This window comes from Microtus ochrogaster, chromosome 15 (genome assembly GCF_000317375.1).
Source record: "Microtus ochrogaster isolate Prairie Vole_2 chromosome 15, MicOch1.0, whole genome shotgun sequence".
NCBI classification, from domain to species: Eukaryota; Metazoa; Chordata; class Mammalia; order Rodentia; family Cricetidae; genus Microtus; species Microtus ochrogaster.
This window is the reverse complement of record NC_022017.1, coordinates 32,202,484-32,217,965: the sequence shown is the minus strand read 5'-3', so window position 1 is coordinate 32,217,965 and position 15,482 is coordinate 32,202,484. Positions and strand designations below refer to the sequence as shown.

The 15,482-nt window shown below is 40.2% G+C and overlaps 1 protein-coding gene across 2 annotated transcripts in view; it reads right to left on the bottom strand.

The window, feature by feature from the left end:
• The window catches only part of Fam135b (family with sequence similarity 135 member B), a 272,906-nt gene that overhangs the window by 216,049 nt on the left and 41,375 nt on the right, over positions 1–15,482 (bottom strand). The gene's annotated exons all lie outside the window — the stretch shown is intronic.

The following is a 15,482-nucleotide window of genomic DNA, read 5'->3' as shown; positions in this document are numbered from 1 at the left end:
CCTCCCTCCCTCCCTTACTTCCTTCCTTTCTTTCTCTCTGTTTGTTTTTTTTGTTTGTTTGTTTAAATCTCATTTAGAGATGGCTTCAACTGTCCCCACCACCCCTTGGTGTTGTTTGCTGTCTACTGTCATCTTAGGACCCTTGTTTTAATTGCTGAAAACTAATTACCTTTGGCCCTTTGGATTATATGTGAGGAAGGGATAAACATGAAGCCGGTTACCCTGAGGAACATGGTCCAGGAACATAGGGACCAGTGCTAGTGTTGTTCAAGCAAGTCAGACATGGGTAGAGAAGAACTACTTGCCTGGCAGCAATCACGAATGTCTTAAAGTACAATACCCACTCTTCCCCATGGTAAGGGGACATTTTTATCTCCCCAATGGAGCTAAACTATGTACCATGCTTGAAGCTAGATGACATACCACAGATTCTGCCTCTGAAACCCCCAAGCACAGTTGAAGCTTCCAGTATTTTCTTCATTTTGCTGACAAAGAAATCAAAGCTCTGAAGGTTGACTTGCCCACAGATACACTGCTGTGTGCCCCATTATTGCCATTTAATAAAGGGAAAATTTTCATTATACCAAACCATACTTCCTATCAATATGTAATAATATGTCTCAATATTTTTAAAGGCAGCAATAATATCTATACGTACTTTAGAGCTTTAAAACTTTTTATGTATTTTCAATTATATCACAATTTGAGCTTAAAATATTTTAAAATTTATGTCCCGGGCTGGAGAGATGGCTCAGTGGTTAAGAGCTTTGCCTGCTCTTCCAAAGGTCCTGAGTTCAATTCACAGCAACCATATGGTGGCTCACAGCCATCTGTAATGAGACTTGGTACCCTCTTCTGGCCTGCACTGTATACATAATAAATAAATAAATAAATAAATATTTAAAAAAAATGAATAAAATAAAATTTATGTCCCAAATAAGTTGTTCACACTAAAATGGATCCAAATATGAGCAGCCCTCTGGCCTGCTCTCAATGTGATGTTTCTAAATTACAGCTATGAATTTTTAATCTCAAGTTTAAAATTTTTGCTTAAATATTTTTGTGGAGATTTCAAATCAGACCACTCGATAGAACTGAATAAACAGTCTGAGACACCGAGCTTAGGATTAGGGATCAGGCTTCCACAAGCATTTCAAAGCTATCTTGTTCTGCTTTCCTTGCTGATCGGAGATATTTCCGTTTCCTAAATCTTGTATTCGCTGACTCATCCCTCCACCATCTGTGACAACCTGTGTGCCCTGCTGTGGTGGGGGTTCCTATGAATTCACTTTATAATACAGGGTCACTAAGGACATGACTCCTTCCCTTTCATGCAAGATGGCATTCTGGGAGCACAGTAGATGATATTTATCTTTTGTGGCCAAGGGCAAGCATCGAAATAAGAAACATACATGATAAATCAGTACAATCAGTAATAAGGGGACCTGGAGTTAGAAAAAGCGACAATGATTACAAACAACTCGGTAGCTCCAAGGACCATGAATGGGTACAGGGGTCACAGTCTCATGCCCATGTCTCCTATTTCCCTGGAAAACACCCCTAAACAACTTGAACGTGAATTTTGCTACAACAAAGATTCCTTCACAATGTAGATGTGGCTAATTCTGTAGGAGTGATTGTAAATTAGTATTCTTTCCAGGTGGACAGTGGGAATCAACCAACATGCCTGCTCACTTTCCCACTGGACAGCCACTGTGCTCAGGGCACAGACTCACATGATGCAATGATACCTCATATCCTCCATGTAGCTGGAGGCTGCTTGTTCGTTTCCTGGCTGCCCAGACCCAAAATAATCACACAGACTGTTATTCATTAAAACACTGCTTGGCCTATTAACTTATGCATATTTCTAGCTAGTCCTTACATCTTAAATTAACCCATTTCTATTATTTTATATTTTACCATGAGGCTTGTGGTTTACCAGTAAGGTTCCAGGGCACATCTGTCTCCTGCAGCAGCTACATGACACCTCCCTGACTCCACCTTCTTTCCTCCTAGATCTTGGAATTCCTGCCTTACTCAATTCTGCCCTGCTGTCAGCCAAAGCAGCTTTATTCATTAACCAATGGTATTCACAGCATACAAAGGGAAATCCCATATCACCTTCAGACTGCAAAATCAATACTAGGCACAGAGATACAGAAAACCAAAAACAATTCTATGATGCAATACAGATTACAGGATCAAAGGCATGCTCCTGTCTAGGCTTAAATCTGAGCAACCCTTTCCCTAACAAAGGTACACCCAAAGGTGGTACTTTTTATATGCTCTTGTATGCTGGGGGGTCAAACCATTTGGAAAATCACGAAAGTCTTTAAATGCAAATTTGCCAATAGCATGCTCACTCTGAACAGGAATCCTACACACCACATGGCCAAAGGGCCAGGAAGTGATATGAAATCCATACATTCAGTGTAGCCTGCTAGGGCCATCAAGTCTGACGATATAGCCGTCAAACATTGGGGGGGGGGGGTGATATGATGAACCATTGGAGTTCAATGAACTGATGGCATTTTTATGGGTTGTACAACCTTCCACAAATCGTTTAACCTTCCTAAGTCTTAATTTCATAGCTTGTGAAATGAACACGAGGATTTGCCTGGGAGGGCTGCTGTGAGAAGATTTGGTAATGTCTTTACCTTAGTAGCATTATATCCTTAGAGAGCAAAATTTCCTTCCCTTGCTAATTGGATCGCTGAGTGCTGCATGAATATTGATCGGGGGGACGGCAGACGGAGGAAAAGTCCAAACGCCTTGGCTTGCGTTTCAAGCCCCCGCCTCCACTCGGTGTTCCGACTTCCACCAGCAGTCTGGCTTCAGCTCCTCTCCCTGCCATTGTATAACTCCGATTCTGAATCCCGAGGTCTGCAGTGCACCTCTGTTTCTGGTGGGGATATGTTACACTGTCCGGGAGTGTGGAAATAGAGGAGGAACAGGCCACGCAGTCGGGAACGAAGAATATATAGATGTCTAGTTCACAAACCTAGTTTACCACCCCAGCTCTGGCGCTTGCTAGAGCCGCACGGCTACTCGAGTTCCTTAGACCTGGGTTTCCTGGGATGTCAAGTGCAGGTAAAACCCATACGGCTGCAGCACGAAGAAAAGGAAACGGTGCGCTGCTGCGAGCCAGGTACCAAGCACAACACAGGACTGCCTGCGGCCCTTCAGTAAATGGTAGCACAAATAAGCCTAAGGAGGCCTGTACTTAAGGACCACAAAATTATTATCATTACTGTTCGGGAGAGCAATGGATTTGGCAATTTGTTTGCGTGGTAATGCCGAATTCACCGGTTCTTAGAAAGTCTCTGATTAATCCACGGTCTTGTTTGTGCTTGGATTTGCTCCCCTGGAGAAACAACCCCAAGTATAAACGTAGTCACTCTCTGTGTCTAGGAAACCTGTTCATTTTAATTAACCTAAAAGGTTTCTAGAAATTCATGTTGATAAAGCACTTTGACACCCTAAGAATAAGAGGCAATTTGAAGGTGAAGTTTTATTACAACAGGATTTTTACAGTTATTCCTCAAGGAGCTCTTGAGCAGAGCGGAGCTCCTGGAATTTCTCTTGCCTTCCATTAGGGGAAAACACCATTGTGCCCTCTTAAGGATGAGGTTTTCAGGGACTCCAGGGAGTTTTTTGAATGCTGCTTATTCAACAAAAACAGGAGGATGTTAGATATTGTAATAAAGCAGCCAAGATTAAGTGGGGATGGAATTTTTTTCCCCTTCAAATACCAGCTCAACGATGGCCGCTTCTATACAAATCACAGCTGGGAACACCTCTGAGAGTTTTCAAAAAAAAAATAGAAAGTGATAATAACGGAGTTTAAAAATGTTTCCTGAACCATTGCTGACAGGAGACAGAGGACTACAGAATAAAATGAAGTCAGTACTGAGTGCAATGTGAGCAAACGGATCTGTGGTCTAGGAACAGAGTCAAGAAGAAGGGAGACTTTATTGAGAAGGACCATCAGGAATAGGCTATGCTAGATAAAGAGATATAGCAGGTTTCTTCCTGAAGAGGGTGGACACAAATCACTTGGGAGAAGACATACGGTAAAAAGCCAGATACTATCAAGGGTAAGGCTTTCAGGACATTTCCAGCTTAGGCCCTTGGGGTGCTTGTAACTGCATAAACGAATGCAGATAGATTGTAAATATATATATATATAATGGAGAAATAGACTTACAGAACCACCGTTCCTGCGGAGACCAGGAAAGCAGAAACAAGCGCTGCAAGCATGTTCGCCAGATTTATAGGTAAACATTAGCCCGAGGCGAACACGCCCCCTAAGGGGCGGGACTTATCCCTACAGGTCCTGTGGCTGAGGTGCATGGTGTCTTTAGTAACAGGGACTTACCTTCCACCTCCATTGGGCAAGCAAAGGTAATAGCAATAGACTATAAAGTTTGAGCTGTCTCTTGGTTCACCCTTACCAACAACTCAAAAGGGGGCTAATCATGGTTGGAGTTGGGGTTTTGTTAGATAATCTATGGCTAATAGGGGAAGCATTGCCAGCCCAGGTGTGGAGACATACATACACACACATACAAGCTAAGAAAAAGATCATGAACAAGGGGAGGTACACCTTTGTGGCTTTTGCTCCCTTGATATGCTTCTCAGCACCCCTTTCTTCCGACTGCCTGTAAAACTGCCCAGCCCTCCCATCTTATCACACCAACCCCTCCCTCACCACCAGGCCTCTTGCTTTCTACACTGAAAATAAAGCAGGCATGGGAGATGATCGCAAGACTTAAAAAACTCAATATTTCATTCATAAATTTTCTTGCATTTTAGTCCTTATCTCTTCAGAACTACTGATAAATCTATAATTATATATGATACATAAGCATCTACTTTATTAGAAACAATATCTCAGAAGTAGCAGTTACTAATATTAGCATTTCACAATTAGTGGTTGAATTTCTTAAGAAATATGGTGTGGGAGGTCCTTTCATCTATGTGTTGCTTTTATTGGTTAATGAATAAAGAAACTGCCCTGGCCTATTGATAGGGCAGAGCTTAGGTAGGTGGGGAAAACTGGACTGAATGCTGGGAGAAGGAAGGCAGAGAGAAAGCCGCCATGGAGCCGCCAGAGTCAGATGTGCTGAAACTTTGCTAGTAGGCCATGACCTCGTGGTGATATACAGATTAATAGAAATGGGTTGAATTAATATGAGTTAGCCAATAAGAAGCTAGAGCTAATGGGCCAAGCAGTGATTTAATTAATACAGTTTCTGTGGGGTTATTTTTGTTCTGGGCTTCCAGGATGAACAAGTGGCTCCTTGCAACAGAAGTAAATCTTTCTAAACCGTGATGCAATCATTGTACATATTTACAACTGTGTCACTGAGTCGGTACTGTCTAAAATGTGTTAACAAATCACTGGTAGAAGGACTGTCCCTTAGCAGGACTCAAGTATGCTCCTCATTGTTTTATTGAGATTAATTTGCTGTATGACCAAGTGAGCTCCTACAAGGCTCATCTTCCTACACACCAGCCAGTGGATATAGTGAATGATTCAAAAACACCTCTTGGAAGGCAAGGCAGTACAGAAGAGAGCAAACACATTCTCAAGGAGAACTGACTTCTTCAGAGTCAGGGAAGTAATGCAGTAAGTTACTCTTGGTGTGACTTTAACATGAGACAGGAAGCAATTGCTAGAAAAAAACAAAAATCCCAAAGACCAGAAGGCATCTTCAAAGTGAAGGAGAGAACACAGAAAAGACTCCAAAAGGACATATTCTTTATACAAATACTGAACACACCTCTTGAATCCAGACCATGTGTATGAGGACAAATACCAAATAGATGGTCTGGGGATGAAAGATCAGAACTCAGTAGGATCCTGGGACAACTGAGAGATGAGCCTCTTAGCAGAGTGATGGAAAGATGCTGAGGATGTTTAAGGATAATTAGGACTGAGCTAGGTGATTGTGAGGGAAAAGATGACCCAATACCTAAAGTCCATGGGCTACTCAAATATGCCTGTGTATCTGTAAGAATACACTCACCTATTCTAACAGATGTTACCAAGATTTTAGTGATTTCATTATTCATGCGATGAAGTTTTATCACTTGTCCAAAGAAAAAAACAAACAAGAGAAACCTGTGATACAGGTTTTTTTTTTTTTAATTTTACTTCAGCTAAGCTAACTGTCCACTATAACACAGCAAGAAATAACACCAGTGACCAACAACAATCAACTAAAACTCTAACTGAATGAGTAAGATAAAGTAGTCTCAAGACATGACATACATAAAATCTAGGACACAATTAAAAATTGTTCAACATAAAAAGAAATTGGGAACCACTCTTTGAAAAGTATCTCTGGAAAAAGAGACTACATTGATCTAGATTTGGAATGCATGCAACTGAGTTCAATCACATAATGAAAAAATATGCTCAAAATAAATCCACAGTAAATGAAAATAAGTTACACAACCTTATATTCCTTGGGTGTCAAAATTAAAATGAATGTGGAAAGAAGGTTGTAAAATAACTTAATCATCAAAGATACTATTTTTAATATGTTAAATATACTAGGGCATAAACCAGATACCTAAAGCAAAAAAGATATTAATTGTAATTATTAAAAATTTAGTAAGTAAGCATCAAATACACATCTTCCAGGCATTGTACTAACTGCAGGAAAATAGACTCAAATAAATTACTAGGTTTTTCTACATTCAACTTCAATTATACTTGCCTGATATATGACATAGTTGACAATTTAGACATTTTAGTATGGTCTTTTAATGCCTGATTTCTTATTTCTGCTCCTCAGATGTTTCTAAAATAGATTGTCTAAAATTTCCCCCATAATTCTACTTTATTGGTAGAGATATTAAGAAGTTGCTTCTTCATAGGAAACATATATCTGTCACTAAAACTCTGCTATTTATTTTCATGCAGATGTTAAACATTCATAACGTTCTGTTCTAGACAACAAGTTTAAACAAATAATAACATATTTTCCCTTGTGAAATTCAGAGACAACTACATGAGAAAGTTGAACATATCATTATATAACATGGGAGGATGACGACTGAAGTTAAGGAAGTAGATTATCTCTATAGTAGGTCAAGAAGCATTGCTGAAGCAGGCAACATAGGAGATATGTCATAAAGAATAGTCTAGAACTCTGGTCTGTGAGCTGGGTATAACACTTAGGACCCATAGAGCAGCAGCATGCAAGTTAACCGAACCTCTGAAGATTTAACATACATGCACGGGGCTTCTACCATACAACAGCACCATCTTTAAACATGGTACGAACCAGACACACTTCCAGACCTCATAGGTTCCATCCAGTAAAACATGGTAACACTATTTCATACTATATTAAAGACTACTTTTGCATATGCTCTAATGGACTTCATTATGAGCTTCGCATGTATATATACATATACATATATAATTATACCTTGCCCGTATTTTCATCATGTTATCCTACCTGCAAAACATACACACAGAGAAACTGCACTGCACTGCACTTCTTCCTCCCAGCTGTGACAGTTTTAAGGAAACAAGCAGGACAGAGGATGATGGAAGTGAGGTGGCGGGGAAAAGGGAATTTTAGGGAAAGTTCAGAAAGAACATATTGAAGGGATTTTTAAGTAGAGAACAGAATCAATAAGAGTGGGTCTTTTGGTCACCTGCAGAGGTTTATACGGAGAAGAAAGAGAAAACAGAAAGGCCCTGCAGGACCTTTTTTTTTTCACAAAGAAGCTGACTGGAGGTAACAAAGAAGCAGGAATGGGGTGCAAGAGGCGGCAGAGTCTAAACTATTTAGATCTTGTAAGAGTACAAGAACTTTGGCAGATAATTAAAGCTAGTTAGGTTCAAGTATGGGCCCTGGAAGGTTCTGAGCAGAGACTCAACTTGATCTCATTTGTGTTTTAAGAGATGCCTTTTACTACAGGATAGATAACAGAATGTAGAAAAGCAAAGATGAAATGGAGACTCACTAGAAAACAATGACAATGAAGCAAGTGGATGGTGCTGGTGGTTGGAACCAGGGTGTCACTATATGGAATGGGAAGGCATGCAGAAGGTGTGACTCTGAGTGTCAAACCATTGCACTCCCTGAGGGTTCAGACGAGGAAGCTATTTCTGAATTGCTTGCCCACTGTCATCCCCTAAAATGGGAAAACTGAGCAGGACTGATCAGGGATGAGATTGGAGGACTACAAGCAGGTAGGGTGGGATATGCCATTTGGCTATGATACCAGATACGGAAGCGAAAAGAGTACTGCACACAAAGGGCTGGAGTTAAGGATCAAAACTGAAGGAAAACATAGACGGTGCACCTGCAGAAATATCTGAAGACTGGATGGTCAGAGGTGTGACCTAGAGTCAACAGAATCAAATGTAAGGTCTTACTTAACCTTGGAGTAGAGACAGAAGAGCCATATGCATTTAAGGAAAAAAGCACGGCGCAGAGAGTACAGAGCTAAAGAGAAGGCAGTGCACAGGGGTGGAAGGGAAGTGGATGGGAGAGCAGCCAGCATGGTTTTCATACATGGGTGAAATCATCTGAGGACAAATTAATTTTTTTAATTCAAAAGAATCCTATCATACCACTGAAAAAATAAATAAATAAGACTTCAAATTTTGTTGTGACAGTTACATACATTATGTAATACAAGGACTTCTACATGGATGAGAAACAGGTGAAGCAGGACATAAGGCCCACGAAGGACATGGAAGATTCTTCTAAATGTACCAGCAACATTACCAACTCAGACTTATTGTCATAAGCTGCCCAAATGTTTGATCATTTCTCATTGAAGAAGCCTGTTGCCAGCTATAACAAGGCATATGAAAAGGCAATCTTTTGAGCCTAGGGTCCATGACATCTTTCCCTACGCTCATGCTGGGCACAAAAATAAAAAAAAAATAAACAGAACGACTCCAATGTTGTTCCAATACTCAGTGGTTAAAGCCAGACCTCTGTGGCTGTAATGCACTCCTGTTTCTTGTCTTTTGTTGGGATGATTTCTTGTCCTGCAATTGCCATGGCAACTTTTTCAGGGGTAGGGGAGAGGTGGTTGGCTCTCCAAACAGGTTGGCAGTGACAGACGTGACTCCTGTTCATAATTGGTACCTGAACAAACGTCTGAATCATCACATTAGCATGGCTCAGGACATCTCTCACCAGGCCATTAGCTCCCAGGAAACACAGAGAGCAATTAACTTTCATGGAAATTGCACTGTTTCCTGTCCATTTGAAGCCTCTGTTTATTCATGGGGAACTTCACAAGACACGGGCTCCAGTATGCATGCACTTGAAAATCTTTGCTAAGGGCCCAGCACAAAGACAGTTTTTTTTTTCCGTGTTATAGACCCCCCTCACAAAAATTATCCATTTTCATGTCACATTGGCTTTGGTTGGTATTAAGGGAGATCACAGCACATTGAACATTGAACAAAGACTGGGGATTACATTACTAATCATGCAGAAACCTGACATGCTGAGTTCCAATGTCTAAAATGTTGCTTTGTAAAAATAAATAAAGATGTGCAGTCATACATCGAGGCAGAATGTTGTATACATAATAAATAAAAAAATCTTAAAATAAATAAATACTACAAACCCACAAATGCAACCGCTAACCAGGCTAATGAATGAGCCGAAGTTTCAAAAGGCAGAGGACAAATAGCCATAAACATACAAAACTCTTTATCAGCCACCAGAAAAATGGATAATAAAATGACAGTAAGACTCCGTCTTACCCCCGTCAAGGCAGAAACCAATGCATGTATCGGCAGGTGCGGCACTAGTAAGACTAGTAGATTTTGTAATATATATATATGTGTGTGTGAACATGAAGTTGGGAAGGAGATGTGTTGAGGGGAGATTAGGAGGTATTGGAGGAAAAGTAGGAGTGGATTTCATTCAGATATATTTTATACATTTATAAATCTTCGAAGAAAAAGCATATAAAAGAAAAAATGAAACAATAGATACTGCTGAGGATGCAGAGAAAAAAATAAATCCTTAGACACTGCTGTAGGAGATATAAACTGATCCAGCCACTATGGAAATCAGTGTGCATGTTTCTTTAAAAACAAAACAAACAAAAATGCAATTACCATGCTACCCAATTATCCCATTTCTGATATACCCACCATGTTCAAGCAACCAGCCCAATCTGTCCCTTAAGCCACCAGGAAAGCAGACATAAATCTGGGTTGTGCTCAACAGCATATACACATTTAAGAGGTAATTATCCTATTTGGGTGGTAGTATGAAGTTATGCTGACCAAAATTCAAGATGAAAATATAGCATGACCTTTTTTTTATTTTATAGACTGCACTTAAGCCTCATAGGTAAAACTAGGTTTCACTGAATATTCTCAATTAACAATACTTGTGAAGGCATAAGTAAGCTGCATTTTATAAGCTGTATATAATGAAAGTCTCATCGCCATCATCATCAAAAACAGCTTCATTACTATCTTTGAAAGATAACATAACTCAGTTCTACCACACCTGCCTAATACTCTTTTAAGTATGGGAGGATGTAGAGTGATGTCCCTTCACAGAGACAGATGAGAGGTGTCCCTGTGATGACAAAACATCTCAGTGGATTAAGGCACTTGTTACAAAAACTTATGACCTGAGTTTGATCCCAGCACCCACGTGATGGAAGGAGAAAACACTCTTCTCCACTTGCCCCTGAGCTCCATGTGAATACCTGGCAGCTCCTTCCTTTTTAAATACATTTTAAAAGAAGAAGAAAATACATAGAGTGTCCTTTAAAAGACAAGATCAGTTTAAAATCTATCCAACCTCTGAGCTATATTCATACAGCAGGCCTCCTCTCCTATCTCCTTGGGAGGTAGAGTCAGATTCCACATCTTGGGATCCAACTGGCTGTGATCCACTTCAAGCAAAGCAACTGAATGCAGCCAGAGTTAGTGTGTGAGTTTCAGAGCCAGACTTCATCAGTCCTTCCTCTTTGTGGAGACCCTGTCCCTCCATAAAGAAGCCTAGACAAGAAATACTGACATTAAAGAGAGATGGCTAGCACTCAATACCAGGGGTCTAAAACAAAGAGTTCAAACACCTTGAACTCTGCAGCATCCATTGAAGATTAAGTATCTCAGCACTCACAAAGGGGAACCAAGTGGCTCCTGTGCTTGCCTGTGATGTTACTCATGACTACAAGGACCTGAGTAGCAGGGGTACTGCTTACTGAATTGTCAAAATAACAAGAAGAAGCTGAGGTCATCTGGACTTCAGATTTTGCTGCCAATCCAGGTCTTATGAGAAAACAGTGGTGCCTCTGCCAACGGGTATGGGAAGTCAGAAATCAGAACTACTGCTCCTATATACATGTGTGAGTCACCTTGATTATCCTCCTGACAGGAGCTAGAGTCACCTAGGAGGCAACTTTCCGGGCATGTCGGTGAGGGGTTATCTAGGTTAGATTAATAGAGGTAGGAGATCCATCTTCGCTATAAGTACCATTACATGGGTTGGGGTGTTGAAGAGGATAAGAAGGAGAAAGTGAGCAGGGTGTAAGTATTCATATTGTTCTGCTACCATTGTAGTGTGACTGGCTGCCTCCTCAAACTCCTGCTGTGATAGTTCCCAATGTTTTGGACTGTTTTCTCAATGTATCAGAAAACAAAAAAGGCAAAGGAGAGATAAATAGAAATTTGAGATGAGGAAGTATAGGAAGGGGAAGAAAAGTATGCTTATATTTGGAGGGTTTGACACTGATGTATATTGTGTGTGTGTATGTGTGTGTTCTAGACTTGTTTATTCTCTATAATTTCTTGGGTGTGTCAATGTTTCTCTTTTCAAGTATTTTTTCTAAAATTCTTTGTAGATTTGGCTTAATGATATAAATTCCTCTAATGAATTTTGATTATGGAAACTTTTTATTTCTCCTTCAATTTGAATAGATAGTTTTGCTGGGTATAATAGTATAATAGTATAATAGTAGGAGGTCAACAATTGTGGTCTTTCAGAATTCAGAATATATATTTCAGGAAAAGAGAGTCAGTTTTCTTCAGGGATGCAGCCACTGGGAGCCTACCCATGTCTGAGTAGATGATTCCACCACTAGCAATAAGTCTGCTCAGTAGGTTTCTAAAAAATAGTGGATCTAGTTGAGGGGGAAACGAGTGGAGAAATTGGGGGGGGGTGTATAAGAGGTGAGTTTGATCAAAATGTATCATATGCTTGTGTGAACTTCTTAAGAAAAAAAGTTTAAATATGTATACATAAATAAACATATATGCACTGGCACAGATGTATTAAAGTTTTTATAGCCAGTTAAATTGAAAAACTGTTATGATGTAGAAAAACAATATAAAAGTTTATTCAGCACAATCCATTTTCTAGGCATCTTCCAGGTAGCAGAGAGCAATTACTTGAGTTTTCTAAGATTCATTTAGTGATTGCACCTCACCCCGAATTCCACATATGAGAAAGAAAAGGTCTGAAGATGTTGCGTGACTTGTGTAAGGCATGTCAATACAGGATGAGAATCAAGATTTTCCTAGTATAATGGTTTTAGTTGAGAAATATAGTTATTACTTGCTGACTGGGTAAGTTCATTAAAGGGCTACCTTGGGTACCAAAGAATGGGATGCTCACGCCTCTTATATAAAATCACATAGCACTTTTATATATATTTCCTCTTAAAAATTTCAAATCATATCTGCATTGCTTATAGCATGCAGTACACTGTAAATATTGTTTGCATTTGTTATAGTATAATATTTAAGATAATAAAAGAAAAAAAATCTATGCATGATTATACAGACCAGTAATTTTAATATATTTGCCGTATAATTAGTTGAAGCCACAGATAAATAAACTTTGAAAATATAGGTCTAATAATAATTAAACAATAAGAAGGACTTGACCAGATGTGATAGTGAACATCTCTCATCTCAGCACCTTGGATCTTACCTCAAAAAGAAGAAGAAAATGGAGAAAGAGAATAAGGAGAAGGAAGTGAGGGGGCAAAGAGAAGGAGGGAGGTTGCAAGGAATGGGAAGGGGAGGAGGAGGAAGTCAGAGGGGCAGCTGATCATCACTTTTTTATCACAATATATTTATGTGAGTCTGTGTTTCTGTGTTAATGTTTTCCTCTCAATGCATGCCTATCAAGCACTTAGAATATGCCGAACATATTAGTGCATACTTAGGAGTAGATATTATTTACCATTTACCATCACTGTCAATATATTTAAAGTAGCACATTATTGGATGGAAGTGACTTAAGCTTTATCCTTCCAATTCTGTAATTGTTCTTTTTCCACCCTATTATCTCTAGCTGGTCTCTGCCACCAAACACAAAGCAAAAGAAAACAAAGTCGAGGAACAGACAGAGATATAAAAACAATCAGAGATTCTGGAGAGTAGCCAGCGCATTATGCCAGGCACTCTACATCAAGTGGAATGTAAAAAGTAATAGATCTTCAATTCGCCAAGTCCCCGGGGTAATGAATTCCAAGCACATCATACTGCAACAAAAAGCCCTGCTGTGCTGGGGAGTCCCCACTCCCAGAGGGAGAAGCCGACATACTCTGGCTGGCTGTGTAATTCAGTAAGACATGAACAGCAATGGAGTTTGGGAAATATATTGATTTTAATGCAGTACACTGACCAGTCTGAAGGAACTGTGTGGTGCTTTTCTGGGAAGGATGGGGATAAGCCACCTTGTGCTTATTTGAGGGGGTTCCTGGTGCTTTTTGCATCCCATTATGTTGGTGGATTGCACACCATTAAGGCTTTTCCCGTTGAGGAGTCAGGGTTCACACAAGGGCTTGAATTAAATCGCAGGTAAGGACCCCATGAGGTCCTATCTCCAGACAGGGCAATGTATGGAGAAGTCTCGTGTGGTGGGGTGATATGGTCCATTATCTACGCTAATGCCAGACAGTAATAGCTTCATTTTTCATCACATCTGGGTAAAGGAGATTTTTGTCAAACACCAAAAATAGAATGGGAAACTAATGTCCCAGAAATAAGTGATTGAGAAAGAGATTGAAATCTCGTCCATCCAATTCAAATGTCCTTTTTCTTTTATGAGCCCAACAAATTTCTCTAAAAAGGAGGCACAAAACATGATGTCAGTACTTTTCTTCAGTATTACACATATTATACTTAGGTATCTCAGCCTTGTCCTATGAGAGACAAAAGCAGAAACTAGAAGAGTTAACCAAGAAAGGCAGTAAGTGGTCTTCCAAAATCTTACATCAAACCTGGAAGCCAGCACTCACAAATAGAACTGCTAATTAGACTTTCCAGGGCATTCTTCCATAATTACCATTAATTAGTCACTTAATCCCGCTAGTATTTACTAAACACTGCTCACGAAATTAGGGCAGGAAGGTAGAGGGAGAATGCCAACAGCACGTGGGGCCTAAGAGCCTTTGGATGGAGAGACACAACAAAAACAAAAACTACACACATAGCACATAATAAGAAGGAAGCGGAGGTAAGAAGGCAGAGCTGAAGTTGCTATTCTGGGTGTCATTTGCCAAGGAACACAAGGGACTGCAGTCCTTGAATCTTAGACTGTCTGCCTTCACACCCCCTAAGGGGGAATGTTCTCTTCCAAGGCTCCAGTTTGAAGAGCTGAACCAGGGTCTCAAAGCAATCCAAGATAAAAGAGAGAAGCTGCTCTATTTCTTTTGCTGTGATAAACAGTGCAACAACAACAACAAAAAAAGTCAACCTGTGGAGGAAAGGGATTATTTCATCTCACACCTTCAGTTAAGAGTGTCAGGGTAGGAACTCAAGGCAGGAACCTGGAGATGGAAACAGAAGCACAGACTTTGGAGGAACTCGTTCACTTATTTGTTGCTAGGCTCACATATAGGCAGCTTTCTTTTACAGCCCTGGCCCCCCTTTCTAGAGTTGGTGCTGCTCACAGTGAGCTGAGTCCTTCCACCTACATCAATTAGCAATCAAGAGGATGCCCCACAGACAACCTCACAAAGGAATCTGATGGAAACAGTTTTTAAACTGGGGTTCCCTCTTTAGGCTGACCACCAACATTAGCCATCATAGCTACATATCAAAGACCAGAGTGAGGCCAGGGAGGCCTGAAAGGGATTGGAAAATACTTAAGATGCGTGTCAAGATAGATTTTTGTTGATTAATTTTCTGAATTACCTTGACAGGGTCATAGGCTAGGATTCCTGAATGTGTCACCGAACATCATTCTCAATCTTTCTGTGAAGGCATTCCTGGGAGCTTAAACATTTACATCTGATAGACTCTGAGTTGAGTATAGCAGATTATCTTCACTAATGTGGGTGGGAAACACCCAATCAGTTAAAGACCAGAATAGATCATAAGATCTACTCTTCCATTATGTTCAGAGAGTCTGGTTTTATCCCAGGCTTTTTCAAACCCAGGCCAGCTGGCCTTGGTGAGTTCCCAATAGAACATCCCCATTGTCTCAGTGTGTGGGTGCACCCCTTGC